The 14,814-nt window shown below is 46.1% G+C and overlaps 1 protein-coding gene across 2 annotated transcripts in view; it reads right to left on the reverse strand.

The window, feature by feature from the left end:
• SH3PXD2A (SH3 and PX domains 2A) overlaps window positions 1-14,814 on the reverse strand; it is a 250,247-nt gene that overhangs the window by 150,895 nt on the left and 84,538 nt on the right. The window lies entirely within an intron of this gene.

Genomic DNA, 14,814 nt, shown 5'->3' on the forward strand with positions numbered 1-14,814 from the left:
TTTTTCTCTCCCCATTCCCTCAGCCATATTCTATTTCGTATTTTTTTTTCCTGTATTACACAAGTAATTACAGAAGCAATAATTGGACTGACTCATTGGAAAAGACCCTGATGCTGGGAAAGATTGAAGGCAGGAGGAGAAGGGGATGACAGAGGATGAGATGGTTGGATGGCATCACCAACTCGATGGACATGAGTTTGAATAAGCCCCAGGAGCTGGTGATGGATAGGAAGCCTGGCGTGCTGCAGTCCATGGGGTCACAAAGAGTCAGACATGACTGAGCGACTGAACTGAACTGAACTGACAGAAGCAGTAGATGAAAAAAGAGAGCAAGAATCACTCACTATCCTTCCCCCTGAAAAAGCAACATTAATATTTGGGATATATATCCTTTCCAGATGATGTGCATGTAGATAAAATAAGCTCATCAATGCATTATACTATGTAATGGCATTGTCTCATATCACTGATTATTTCCATACTAGCATTCTTAATTGTGACATAGAATTTCGATGTTTGAATGGGCCATGGCTGATTTACCTACACTCTACTGTTGAATGAGATGGTTAGATAGCATCACTGACTCAATGGACATGAACTTGAGCAAATTTCAGGAGATAGTGAATGTCAGGGAAGCCTGGCGTGCTGTACTCCATGGGGTCGCAAAGAGTCGGACACAACTGAGTGATCAAACAACTACTGTTGGATATTCACTACTTACATGTAACACCAGAGTGAACACTCTTTCCATGTACCTATGTACACTTTGATACTTTTTCTGTCCTTTGTTTCATCTCATTGAAATCTATGCAAATCTATAGGTGCCTTAAATCTCTTCTGGAAGAAGACTGAGGATAAATAGATGGATATAACTAACGTGCTATAGGCCAGGCCTCGGGCCTCTGAGCAGCAGCTTCATAGGATTTCTGAGAAACGGCACAGAGAGGATGGGGAGAAAGGCAGGCCCAGCTCAGGGCCCGCTGTAGGGTAATTTGCCCTCATCAGATCACTTTTCTCCTGAAAGAGGGAGGCTTGCTGTGCCTGGCAAGCCAAGAGACTTGCCCAAATTGCCCTGTCTCTCCGGGGCTCGCAGGAGTTAGGCTACAGAAACTTTAAGTTGCTTATCTGCTCTGATCTACATTTGTTTGCTGACTGCTAAATTCTTTTTCAGACCTAGGATTCTGAGATTCTCACCAACAATGCATAGGGAAGGTGATGCCAAGAGAAGTAGGCAGGGGAAGATTCACGTGGTCCTTTCTTTCCTCTCAAAACATTGGCCGTGTGCCTTCTAGATGCCAGCCCTCTGTGAGGGGCTAGAAATGAGTTACATCACAGTCTCTACACCAAGGAGCTCATGGTCTCCATCTGGAGCAGGGCTTCACTGCCTTCAACACACATACAAAGCACCTCTGCCAACATGTTAAAAAGCAGGTGCTGATTCAGTGGGTCCAGGCAGGGGCCCGAGATCCTCCATTTCCACCAAGTTCAGGTGATGCCGAAACTGCTGGTCCACGGTCACATTCAGCAACAAAGCTCTAGAGCTGTCTCATGTTGCAGTCACCACCCGCATGTGGCTGTTGAAATATGGCCCATGCAAATTGAGATGCCCTGTACGTGTAAAATATGTGCCAGGTGTCAAAGACTTAGTACGAAACAAAAAAAGTGAAATATCTCATTAACAATGTTTGTACTGATTGTATGTTGAAATGATAATATTCTGGATATGAAAGCTTAAGTAAAAATACTCTTAAAATAATTTTACCTGTTTTATGATTTTACATAGCTACTAGAAGAATTTAAATTTAAATATGGTTGATATATTTGGATATTATATTGATATTACATTATATACTATGGACAGGCTGCTCTAGAGCAAGATGGTTCTCAAAGCATAGCTTAAAGCCCTGGCGGAGGGAGGCGTCTATTAAAATTGCAGTTTCCTGGGCTCTGCCCAGAGGTCTGTGAAGCTTTGTCCTGGTGCTAGAGACAGACAAGCAAGTTCTGGAGTGACGGGGAATGGTGAGGATGTATGACCAGCATCCTGTGGGACCTGAAGGGAGAGGTCAGGGAAGACTTCCTGTAGGAGGTGAGGCCAGCTCTGTCTTGGCAGAGTGATGGTCCCATTCCCTGTGCCTTGCTTGCCAAAGCAGCCTGACCTCTCCCCACCGGGTTCATGTGCCTCCTGGAAGGGAGGGGTCATTTGACAGCCCCGCAGATTTGAGTTTTTCCTCAGAAGGCCTCTTGAGGATGCTAGGCAGCTGGCCTCCCTCGCACCTCCTCCTTCCATTATAGCTTTCCCTCTTCCCCCACCTCTGTCTTAATCGGAGTCCCTCTGAGGCCAAGACAAGCCCATATAATTAAAGTACTGGGTCAGTGGGCCCTCCCCAGAGCTGTAAGCACCCAGCTGACCTGCCGCCCTCAGTTGCGGATCCCAGCTACACCTGTCATCTGATCCCACCACCACTGCTCAGCCTCAGCATCTGTCCTCCTGGTCTTCTCCAGGGCTTACTGGCCACAGGAAGGCAACGCACTGCTAACCAGATGCTGGTGACATTTTCTCTGCCTACAGGTCACCTTTCAAAGAAAGCAAATCCTCTGGCTCAGACTCCAGAGTAAACCAAATACAGGCGGCCAGCTGAGTTTACTCAGCATGGGGGGCTTGCAAGACCTCACCAGTCAGTGGTGTGGCTCGTGCACAGCACGTCAGGGCTGGGGATAAACATCTGCCATCACGTGTAATACACAAGGTGAATGTCCCCCCACCTGGGGCCAGGTGGGCTGCAAAGTGGGTTCGATAACCTGTTGTTGTTTAGTCGCTAAGTCATGCCCGACTCTTCTGCGACCCCTGGACTTAGCCCTCTAGGCTCCTCTGTCCGTGGGATTTCCCAGGCAAGAATACTGGAGAGGGTTGCCATTTCCTTCTTCAGGGAATCTTCCCACCTAGCGATTGAACCCACATCTGCTTTGCAGGAGGAATCTTTACTGCTGAGCTACCGGGGAAGCGGAGTTGTATAACCTGGTGGGTGTCTAATTTGCAGGACGAGAGTCTGATAGAGAAAAGTCACATGAAAGGAAGGCTGAGGGGGGCTGTCTGATGAAGAAGCTGCCCAGACCTTCCCTGGGGAGGAAGCCTGGGTGTGTGGGCCATGAGGAAGGAAGCTCCGCCCCTCAGAGAATTCTGCTGCAGCCACCTTTTTGGGCAGGAAGTGGATTCTCCTGTCACTCCCGCAAGGGCCTGACTTGGGCTGGAGGAAAAGCAGGGCCCGTTGCCAGGGTCCCTCTCAGAGCAAGAGGCGTTTGGCTGAGGAAGCCCTGAGCAACCACATCAGAGCTCTGCAGCGTGTGGAGGACGCCAGGCTGTTTATCTAAGGGGTGGATAGTGCGAGAGATACAGGACAGCTCGGCTCCAAGAGCCAGCCCCGGCCAGAGAAAGCTGATTCGGCAGCTCTCCCTGGGCAGGGCTGAGCAGCAATAAACACTGGGGAGGGAGAGGGGTGGGCCCCAGACCCAGCTGGGGCACATCTGTAACCCAAGAGTTCGGCTCCTCGCCCTTCCGAGTGGGTGGAGTTCCCAGCGACTCCAGCTCTGAGGCCCCAATGCTTGTGACCATTTCCAGCTCAGGAACAAAGGGAACATTCGTTTCTACAAGAGGCTGGTGGGTTCCCTGATCTAGAGATCCCCCTTGCTGCTGCTAAGTCGCTTCAATCATGTCTGAAGAGGCAAAGTCACCTCATCTCCCTGGGGATTCAGAGATCATGGCTTGTCTGTTCTATGGGTTCACCAGGCCCTGTGTTAGACGCAGGACCACAGGAAGAATCACAGAAACAGACAGGGATGATAGCCATACATCGTATGACTTTTCTTAAAGTCCTCATCCCTTCCTTCTTTGATGAAAGTATCAGGAAATATCTACACTGGGAAGCCCCTGACCATCCAGCCTAAGGTCACTCTTCCTCTCTGTGAATTCTAACAGCACCCCTGGTCACAATAGGACTCTGTGAATTCCAACAGTCCCCATTTCAGCACTTCACATAGTTTTTTGAGACTTTTTGGTACAAGTTCATCTCATTGCCCTCAAGCGGAGATCCTTCCTCTTGAATAGTCTTGGTGCCTTTGCAGAAAACCAGTTCAAGATAGATGTATGGGTTTATTCCCGACCTCTCAATTCTATCCCTTTGATCTATATATCTAGCCTATGCCTGTGCCGCTCCATCTTGATAACTGTAGCTTTATATAAGTTTTCTTTTTAATAGACTTTTAAAGAGAAGTTTTAGGTTCAAAGCAAAATGAAGCAGAAAGTATAGAGAATTCTCATGGACTTCCTCACTGAGTACATTCCCAGTCTCCCGCATCAAAATCCCAGACCAGAGCAGCACATTAATTGCAATCGATGAACCTACAGTGACAAAGAACTATCATCCAAAGTCCATAGTTCACCCTATGGTTTGTTTTTGATATTGCTCATTTGATAGGTTTGGACAAATGTATCACGTGTGTCCACCATGACAGTATCATATAGAGTAGTTTCATGGCCCTAAAAAACCTCTGTGCTCCACCGACTCATCCCCTTTCCACTAATTCCAGCAACCACTGGAATTTACTATCTCCATAGTTTTGCCTTTACTACAAGATCACAGAGTTGGAATCATACACTATGTAGTCTTTTCGAAATAGATTCTTTAATTTTTTAAATGTCCAATATGCATTTAAGTTTCCTCCATGTCTTCTCATGGCTTGATAGTTCATTTCTTTTTAACACTGATTAGGCAGTGGCACCCCACTCCAGTACTCTTGCCTGGAAAATCCCATGGCTGGAGGAGCCTGGTAGGCTGCAGTCCATGGGGTCGCTAACGACTGAGCGACTTCACTTTCATTTTTCACTCGTATGCACTGGAGAAGGAAATGGCAACCCACTCCAGTGTTCTTGCCTAGAGAATCCCGGGGACGGGGGAGCCTGGTGGGCTGCCGTCTATGGGGTCGCACAGAGTTGGACACGACTGGAGCGACTTAGCAGCAGCAGCAGCAGCAGAATTCCATCATGTGCATGTACTGCAGCTTATTTACCTGCTCACCTACTGAAGGACTTCTTGGTTGTGTCTAAGTTTTGGCAATTATTAATAATGCTGCTGAAAACATCCATGTGCAGGTTTTTGTGTGGACATAGTTTTGAGCCCATTTGGAGGATGATTGCCGAACTGCATGGTAAAAGTACGTTTAGTTTTGTAAAAAAAACTATCTTCCAAAGTGGCTGCACCATCTTGCGCCATGACCAGCAATGAATGCAAGTTCCTGTTGCTCTATATCCTTGCCAACACTTGGTATTGTCAGTCCCTTGGGTTCTCACTATTCTGATACAGGTGCATCATGATGGGATTTTGTAGATTTAATTTGCAATTTCCTAATGACAGACAATGTTGAGCACTGCTTCATATGCTTATCTGCCATCTATATATCTTTGGTGAGGCATCTGTTAAGATCTTTATTTATTAGTCAGGCTGCTCATTTTCTCATTGTTAAATTTTAAGAGGTCTTTATATATTTTGGATAACAGTCATCTATCTGACATGTCTTTGCAAATATTTACTCCCAATCTGTAGCTTGTCTTGTCATTCTCTTGATGTGATAAGTTTTATGTGTTTTGAAACTGTTATTAACAGTGTTTGACATGTTCATTTTCTAATTGTTTGCTGCTAGTAGTATACAAATATACAATTGGCTTTTGCATCTTGAACGTGTATCCTGCAACTTTGTTAAAATTATTTATTGATTCTAATAGGTATTTTTGTCTTTTGCAGATTTCTTAGCATTTTCTACATAGACAGTCATTTCAGGGGGGAAAAAAAGACCATTATATATCTTTCTATTTCCAACATGTATGTCTTTTCTTATTTCATTGGCTACAATGTCCAGGACCATGCTGAATAAAAGAAGTAAAAGAGAACACTCTTGCCTTATTCCAATCTTTTTTGGGAGGTGCCATATGGAGTGGAATGCTGGATGTTAGTTCCCTGACCAGGATCAAAGCTATGCACGCCCTGCAGCGGAAGCGTAGAGTCTCAACAGCTGGACCATTAAGGAAGTCCTGCCTTATTCCAATCTTAAGAGGAAAATACTCAGTCTTTCACCAGGAAGTAAGATGATACTAGCAGGTTCTTTATAGATGCCCAGGATAAGAAAGCTTTCTTTGATTTCTAGTTTACTGAGATGTTAAAAAAAAAAAAATCATTATTATAAATGAGTGCTGAATTTTGTCAAATGCTTTTACTGAATCGACTGATGCATTTTTTCTCCTATAGTCTGCCAATATAGTGAAATATACCGATATTGAAATGTTGAACCAAGTTGCATTTTTGAGATAAATTCTACTTGGTTATGGTATATTATTCTTTCTATACACTGCTGGACTTGATTTGCTAAATATTTTTAAGAAAAAATCTGCATCCACATTCATGGTATTCTGATATTTTCCTTTCTTATAATGTTCTCATCAGGTTTTGATATCAAGATTATGCTCACTTTATACAGTGAGTTAGAAACTATTCCATCTTTCTGAGTGTAAGAATGGTATTATTTCATCCTTGAATGCTGGATAGAGTTCATCAGTGAAACTATGTGGATTTGGAGCTTTCCTTGCAGGAAAGTATTTGATTATGAATTCAATTTCTTTAACAGGTATAAAGGCACTTAACATTTTTCTTTTTCTTGTTGAGTCAGCTTTGAAAAAGTTGTGTTTTCCAGAGACTTTGTCCATGTTGTCTTATTGGATTTAATGACTGTTACTAACACTCCCTTATTATTATTTCACCTGAAGTAGTATCTTCTCTTTCTCCTGATATGGGTAATGTGTCTTTTCTCTCTTTGGTTGTTCTTAGTAGGAGTTTATCAGTTTTATTAATCTTTTCAAAGAGCCGACTTGGGTTCTGTTAGGTTTTTTTTACTATTTTCTAGCTTTATTTTATTGTTTTGTTCTCATAATGTCTTTTCTTCTAATTAATTTAGGTTTACAGTTTTTTTCTTAAAGTGAAAATTTAGATGATTGATTTTAAACTTTCTTTTAAAATTCAGACATATCATGATGATAGTTTTCTCTCTAAATAGTACTTTAGCTGTGACCCACAAATTTTCATATACTGTGTTTTCACTATGTTCAAATTTTTTTTAAATTTCCTTTCTTCTTTGGACTCATAGACCCCTTCCTATGCAATTCAACTGCAAAGTCAAGAAACATAAAGAAAACTATACCAAGGCACATCATAAGCAGGTTACTAAAAAATCAGTAATAAAGAGAAAAATCTTAAAAGCAACCATAGGAAAAAAGACATTTTTACATTCAGGGGAATAAAGCTAATGATGACTGCAGATTTCTTGCTGGAAAAAAATGCAAACAAAAAGACAAGGAAAAGGCTGAGTGAGATGCCTGTGGGGGCCAGAAAGTTCTCTATCTTGACTCCAACCCCAATTCTGCTTCACATTAGGGAACCTCAGCTACAAAGTCTATCCAGACCCTCCACATTACACTGACCTCTTCATCTATCAGTCGGCGATCAAAAACTTTATCATCCAAAATGGGAAGCTACGGAGAGCGAAAAGGAACACTATTAATAATTATGTCAGGATAAAAGGTACAAAATAGGACTTCCGAGATTGTACTGGTTAATGGAGCCATGTAGTTACCCTAACCATGAGTTCCCAGCACCTACCACAGGTCCTGGTATAAATGCTTGATGATAAAAATAAGATTTATTGAGAACTGAGTTTGTGTTAGGCACTTGGTGGTGGTTTAGTTGCTAAGCTATGTCCGACTCTCTCGAGCCCATGGGCCCACCAGGATCCTCAGTCCGTGAGATTCTCCAGGCAAGAATACTGGAGTGGGTTGTCATTTCCTTCTTTCCCTCTCCAGGGGATCTTCCTGATCCAGGGATTGAATCCAGGTCTCCTGCACTGCAGGCAGATTCTTTACCGACTGAGGTACCAGGGAAGCCCAAAGTATTAGTCGCACAGTCGTGTCCCATAGATTGCACAGTCTGCAACCCCATAGATTATAGCCCACCAGGATCTCTGTCCATGGGATTCCCCAGGCGAGAATACCGGAGTGGGCAGCCATTCCCTTCTCCAGGGGATCTTCCCAACCCAGAGATCGAACCAGGGTCTCCTCCACTGCAGGCAGATTCCTTACTATCTGGGCCACCAGGCAAGTGGTTAGGCACCTGCTCATCTCAATTCTTATACCAACTCTTTGAGGTAGGTACTATTAATACCCTATTTCCCAGAGAAAGAAACGACCAAACAGAGAGATTAAATAACCTGCCTATAAAACAAGATGTGGAACTGGGATTTGAACCCAGGCAATCTGGCTACAGACACCGGTCTCTTGACTACCATAGTCTGAATGAATCAAGTGAGTGAAAGAAAGGATTCAGAAATTCTACCACTAGAGTCCCATTTCTATGAAATTTCACTGAAGGTGTAGGAATGGCACATACTTAGAAGATATCTATTAATGTAATTTGCCACATTTATCAGGTAAAGGATAAAAACTACATAATCATTCTTTGATAAAACTCAACACCTATTTATGATTTTTTTTTAATGTGGCAAACAGGAAATGGGAGCAAACTTTCTTGATCTGAGGACATTTACCTACAACACTCCTCAGTGAAGAAACACTGGGATAAAACAAGCACGCTCTCCACTACTTCCATCTGTTATTGGATCTATGCTGCCTCCCAAGGTATTAACACAAGAGAAATAAATGAGAGGCATACAGACAGAAAGGGGTAAAAAGTCAGTACTCACAACCAAAAGAAAGTTATATATAGACTACAACTTTAAAAATTGAAAAAAAAAAAAACCCTCCAAAGATGCACACCTTTGGCTCTTGAAGGGTTGTGACACCTGGATTAAAAAGGAACTAACCCCTAGAAGGTATAAGACACTAGGACTTGAAGGAGAAACTAAGATGAAAAGTTGTGAAGTATGGTGGTGATGGCCGCACATCAGTGTAAATGTACTTAATGCCGATGAACTGTACACTTAAAAAAGGTTAAAATGAGGGACTTTCCTTGTGGTCCAATGGTTAAGGATTTGCCTTGCAATGCAGTGGACACGGGTTCCATCCCGGGTTGGGGAACTGAGATTCCCACACGCCACAGAGCAACGAAGCCCACGTGTCACAACCACTGAGACTGCGGTGCAAGAGAAGATCCCGCATGATGAAACAGAGATCCCGAGTGTTCCAACTAAGACCCAACGCAGTCAAATAAATCAATAAATAATTTGTTAAAAGATTTCGTTTTTAAAAAGGTGAAAATAAGTTTTATGTGTATTTTACCATACTACAAAAATGGTAAGATTGATGTTATGCATATTTCAGCACAATAAAAAAAGAAAGAATAAGACACCAGGGCTCTACAGCAGAGAGGAGTCATGACAATTCTCTCTTTGTCACCCCAGGAGCAGCCGCACACAGAGCCCTCAGCACAGCATTCAAGTCTGGAGCCTGGGCTCCAAACGGCACTGGCTGAACAGTGACCCTGTGCAAGGCACTTATTCTTGTCTGTGCAACGGGGGAAGATGATGCAACTCACAGGGAAGATACGAGGACCCAGAGAAGATGCTGTAGGAGACATGTTCTGTACACAGAAAGGGGCAGCACAGCCACGAGGTAGCCTGGCAGCTGCTCAGAGAGTTCCCAAGATAAGGAGAGGTTGAGGGTGGATGGATAGGAAGGATACAGGCTCTCTTGCCAAACCCACTAGAGTCTTTGGGGAACAGACTCGACACCTTAGGTATCCCGGAAGCAGCAGCAGAAGAGACAAAGGGTAGAGAGGACCCCTCCACCCTGGCAAGGAGCTACCTTCCTTGGATGCATTTGGTGGCTGGGGCATGGGCACAAGCCACACTGAAGACTCAGGGTGTTGGTACACGTGCCAGCTTTGTGAGAGAGCCCATCCTGGGTCCCAGAGTCCTTAACAAGCCTAAGAAGTCGTCCTTGAACATTTTCTGGAAAGCGTGCAAGCTTTCATGACTTCAAATCCCTTCCCAACCAAGCCATTACCATGATGTTCCAGGCACTGAATGGGTGGGATTCGGGAAGCGTATACATCACGGTCCATGATGTGACTGGGAGCTGGGAAAGCCACACGGGCACAAGAGGCTTAGCCAGTAGTGTTAGATGAGTGCCAGGCTTCTGAGAGGCATAAAAAGCATGTGATGGGGCTCAGGAAAGCACAAGACTCGTATGGCTGGAGGAAGCAAAGCAGACTTCTCAGAGGAGGACACGTTAGGTGTAAGCCTTGCACAAAGGGGAGGTGGAGAAAGGGCAAGAGGGCATTCCAGTGGGGAAAACGGCCAACACAAAGGCTGGGCAGTGGGAGTTTCAGGACTGCTAGAGGAAGCACCCAGACTGGAGCGCAATGACTCGTCATGAATTCCATGAAACGCCGCCATGTGTTGGAGAAAGTGGTGGGATCAGGGGTGGAGGCCCCTCTGATCATTTATTCCAGTGGTTTGGGGATGACCACACAGCTGGCCCCAGAGCAGGATACAGGCAGAGGCCTGGTGTCCCGCTCCACAAGGATGGGGGTGGTGCAGTCATGGCATCTGAAAGCATCCGAGAAAATGACGACGTGGAGAAGGAATCCATTCCAGAGCTCATCTCGAGGCTGGTACTGCATGTGGATGGAGACTCTGCAGTGGGGGATGGCAGGTGAGATGCCCCAGATGCCTGCTTGAGTAATAGCCCTTACTCACTAAACTGCTGTCTAAGTGCTGAGTCTGGAAACAGGTGGGTGCTTTGCTTTGCTGAGGGTCTGAGATGAACAACTCAGGGCAACAGAGGAGGCTTTGGGTACTACCAGGGCCCTTCTCCACTTTCCCCCGACACCGTCCCACAGATGCTGAAGACATTCTCAACACATTTTTAAAGACCACCAATTTGAAGGCAACATCAAATTATCCTCCCCAGGGAGCCCATGCACCTCAATTTGGCCTTGCTTACCCCAAGGTCCCCTCTCCAGGAAGCACCGGCTTGTCATCGTGTGCACAAATACAATACACTCTCAAGCAAGGGTTCCTTGATTCTGAGTCTGACTCTGCAACATTGATGCTAGGGGTGCTCCTGCCCTCCCAGAGCTGAGGTCTGCTGACGAAGGAGACCCAGGGGTGGGGTGGTTCACAAGCTCACAAGTTCCCTGGCCTCTGCACCCACTATGAACAATCATGAAGAAGCAAGAGAAGAGCAGAAGCCAGGTGCTCAAAAATGATCCACGAATCAATCCTCCCCTGCCAGCCTCTCGGGGCTGTTAAGAGAATCAGAGAAGATTAGAATATTGAGCAATGATCGAGGCAAAACAGAATGATTACTACGTGCTGCAAACAAAGTAGGTGCGGTTCACTCTGTGTTTCATAGGCAAGGAGACAGGCGCACAGAGAAGTTAGGTAACTTGCTCAACAACACAGAGCAAAGGAGTGATAGGCTGGAGTGAAGCCCAGGCCATGGGGTTTCCCCAAATGATACAGTTCCCCCTGGAGGTAGGGCAGCACAGAGTCCCCCAAATGTAGGCACAAGCCCCCTTCCCTACATGGGATCGATACCACTACTACAATTTATCTATTACTTTTCTTTGAGTCCCTTTCTGGAAAAACTTAAATAGTTATTTTTGTTGTATATTAGTTTCCTGTGACTGCTATAACAACTTACTACAGCTCAGTGCCTTAAAACAACACAAACTAATTTTCTTAGAGCTCAGGTCAGAAGTGTAAAATGAGTCCTAAGGGGCTAAAATCCAGGTGTCAGCAGAGCTGTTTCCTTCCTGAAGCTCAGCGTGGAGACTTGGTTTCCTTGCCATTTTCAGCTTCCAGAGGCCACCCATACTTCTGGGCTCATGGCCCCATCCTCCATCTTCAAAGCCCAACAATCTCTGCTTTCACTGTCACACCTCCTCCTCTGAATCTCCTGCCCCTCCTGCTCACCTGGATAATCGAGAATACTCTCCCCCTTCCAAGATCCTTAATCAAATCTAAAAAGCTCCTTTCACCACAGAAGGTAACAAGCCCAGGTTCCAGGAATTAGAATAGGGACATCTCTGTGGGGGAGCATTATTCAGCCTATCAAAAGTCACATCCAAAGCAATAATATCTATGAAATCATAAGTGTATTGGTGTGTGTGTGTGTGTGTGTGTACACAAACTATATGTGTGTGCTGTGCTTAGTTGCTCAGTCGTGTCCGACTCTTGTGACCGCATGGACTGTAGCCCTCCAGGCTCTTCTGTCCATGGGGATTCTCTAGGCAAGAAGACTGGAGTGGGTTACCATTTCCTTCTCCAGAGCATCTTCCCAACCCAGGGATGGAATCCAGGTCTCTTGCATTGCAGGTGGATTCTTTACCATCTGAGCCACCAGGGAAGCTGAAAAATACTGGAGTGAGTAGCCTATCCCTTCTCCAGGGGATTGTCCTGACCCAGGAACCAAACCAGGGTCACCTGTATTGCGGGCAGATTCTTTACCAGCTGAGCTACCAGGGAACACTACACACACACACACACACACACACACACACACACACACTCACACACACACACACACACTCATATTCTAACTGGATTAACTTGCTAGGGTCACCACAACAAAACATCAAAAACTGAATGGCTTAAACAATGGAAATACATTGTTTCAGTTCTGGAGTCCAGAAGTCTGAGAACAAGGGGCTGGCAGGGCTAGCTCCCTCTGAGGTCTGTGAGGGAGGCTCTGCTCCATGCCTCTCCCCTAGTTTCTGTGATTTGCTGGCAATCTTCAGTGTTCCTTGGCTTATGGAAACATCACCCCGTCTCTGGCTTCATCTTCACATGGCGTTCTCCCTGTGTGCCTGCCTGTGTCCAAATTTCTCCTTTTTATAAGGATATCAGTCATTGGATTAGGGGCCCACCAGCATGACCTCATCTTAACTAATTGCATCTGCAACAAGCCTATTTCCAAATAAGGTCACATTCTGAGGTGCTAGGGATTACAGCTTCAACATACACATTTGGGGAACACATAAGACTTCACCCCCTAACCCTAGCACACATTGAAACAATGCATAATTACAAAAAGAGAAAGAATTAGCCCATATATTACCCCAAAGCCTCTTCCTGTGCTCACAAGGTGCCTGCACAACGTTTTGGAAAATGTGAATAATAATAAACGGTACATAGCTACTCAGATCTGGGTTCAAATCAGTTTTCTCATCTGCCAAATGAGGACAGTTATAGAATGTGCCTGATGGGGTGGGTGAGAGGATTCGATGGGATAATGTGTGTAAAGTACTTGGCACAGAGCATGGCACAGACTAGCGGCCCCCGCACGTGAGCTATTATTATCACTGCTGTCACCAGCATCACTCTTGGTATGGCGCTAGCCTGTATCCCCAGAGCCAGGAAAAGTGCTTGGGAACCTACAGCCCTGAGGTCACGGAGGCACAGAGCCCATGAGGGACAGACGGGTCTGGGAGGTGTCTTGGCCAGGCCTGGCCCCACTGTGAACCTCCAGGGGCCTCTGGGGAGCTGCCCAGCTGTTGTGCGTGGGCTGTTTGGGGAGGAGACCTCTGGCTTTCCCAGCAGCTCATTGGGTGCGTGGGAGCTGGCTGGGATGTATTTGACATTAACGTGGTGGGGCCTGCAACACCCACAGAGAGATGCAGAGTGAAGAAGCAGGGATGTGCATAATGGCCTTATCCTAGAAAGTGTCCAAACCAGAGGCGGCCCTGCCTCCCCCCATGAAAATACGTAAGGGGCTCCTTCCACACACCTCCACCATGCAGACCCACAACCTCTGGAGAAAAAGCATGGGGTGGGAGTCTAGGGCAGAGGGTTCCAGTTCCATCCCGTCTTGGCTATGTGACACTGACAGGGTCGCTTAACCACTCTGGGATCCAGTTTTCTCATCTTTAAGGGGGCAGTGAGTGAAAACAGCCTCCCCACTGTGGTGTGTGGATTGAATGAGATTACACAGGTGAGCACAGTGCTTGGCTTACATACATGCTTGATAAATGAGGTCGCCCTTTCCAAGGTAAAGAAGCTCCAGTGGGATGGATCTTCCTGTTCCTCCTCCAGCCCCTTTTGCTTTGAGGGAGCTGCTCCGGGCTGTCAGTCACACCCTGCCCTCACTATCGATGGCTGAAAGGACTTCAGGGTCCCTCACCTGTAACTTCACAGTCCAACGCACATGGCCCACATTTCCCTGGACTAGGAAGGAAAGGAGTATTGCTAGAGCAGCCAATCACCTGGAAAGCTAGGGACCAAAGACTGGGTCAGAGATTCTGGATTCTGTCAGCTCTAAGCCCAGCTCTGAGAACGAGCAGAGCTCCCCGAGGACTCACAGGGCCTGAGACGTGGTTTCCTGCCGTGGAATTGGAGCTACACTCCGATCTCCTCCCAACACCCCTGTGCTGCTGTCTGGGTCCTCCTTCCTCTCATGCCCAGGAAAACAGGGGGGCTATGGGAGCCGGGTGCTGGGTTTGCAAGAGTGAGTGCCGGGTGGTGTAAGAAGTTGGCTGGACAGTCATCTGACACAAGAAGGAAAAACTTGGACTTCCTCTTTAGGGCAAGAGGGAGCCCCTGGAGGATGCTGAGCAGAAGGAACCATGTGAAAGTGGAATTCTGGAAAGACAAGTCTGCCCGGGACATGGGATGGAGCAGTGGGGAAGGAGACATCTGTGCAGGGACGAATCGCCAAAGAAAGCCTGGGACCGGTCCAGGGTGTCAGCACAGACACTCCCCACAGAGAATAAGGTCAGCTAAGGTGAGCCTGCCCACACTGGGGTGGCAGTTCCAGCG

This window comes from Ovis canadensis, chromosome 22 (assembly GCF_042477335.2).
Source record: "Ovis canadensis isolate MfBH-ARS-UI-01 breed Bighorn chromosome 22, ARS-UI_OviCan_v2, whole genome shotgun sequence".
In the NCBI taxonomy this organism is placed as follows: Eukaryota; Metazoa; Chordata; class Mammalia; order Artiodactyla; family Bovidae; genus Ovis; species Ovis canadensis.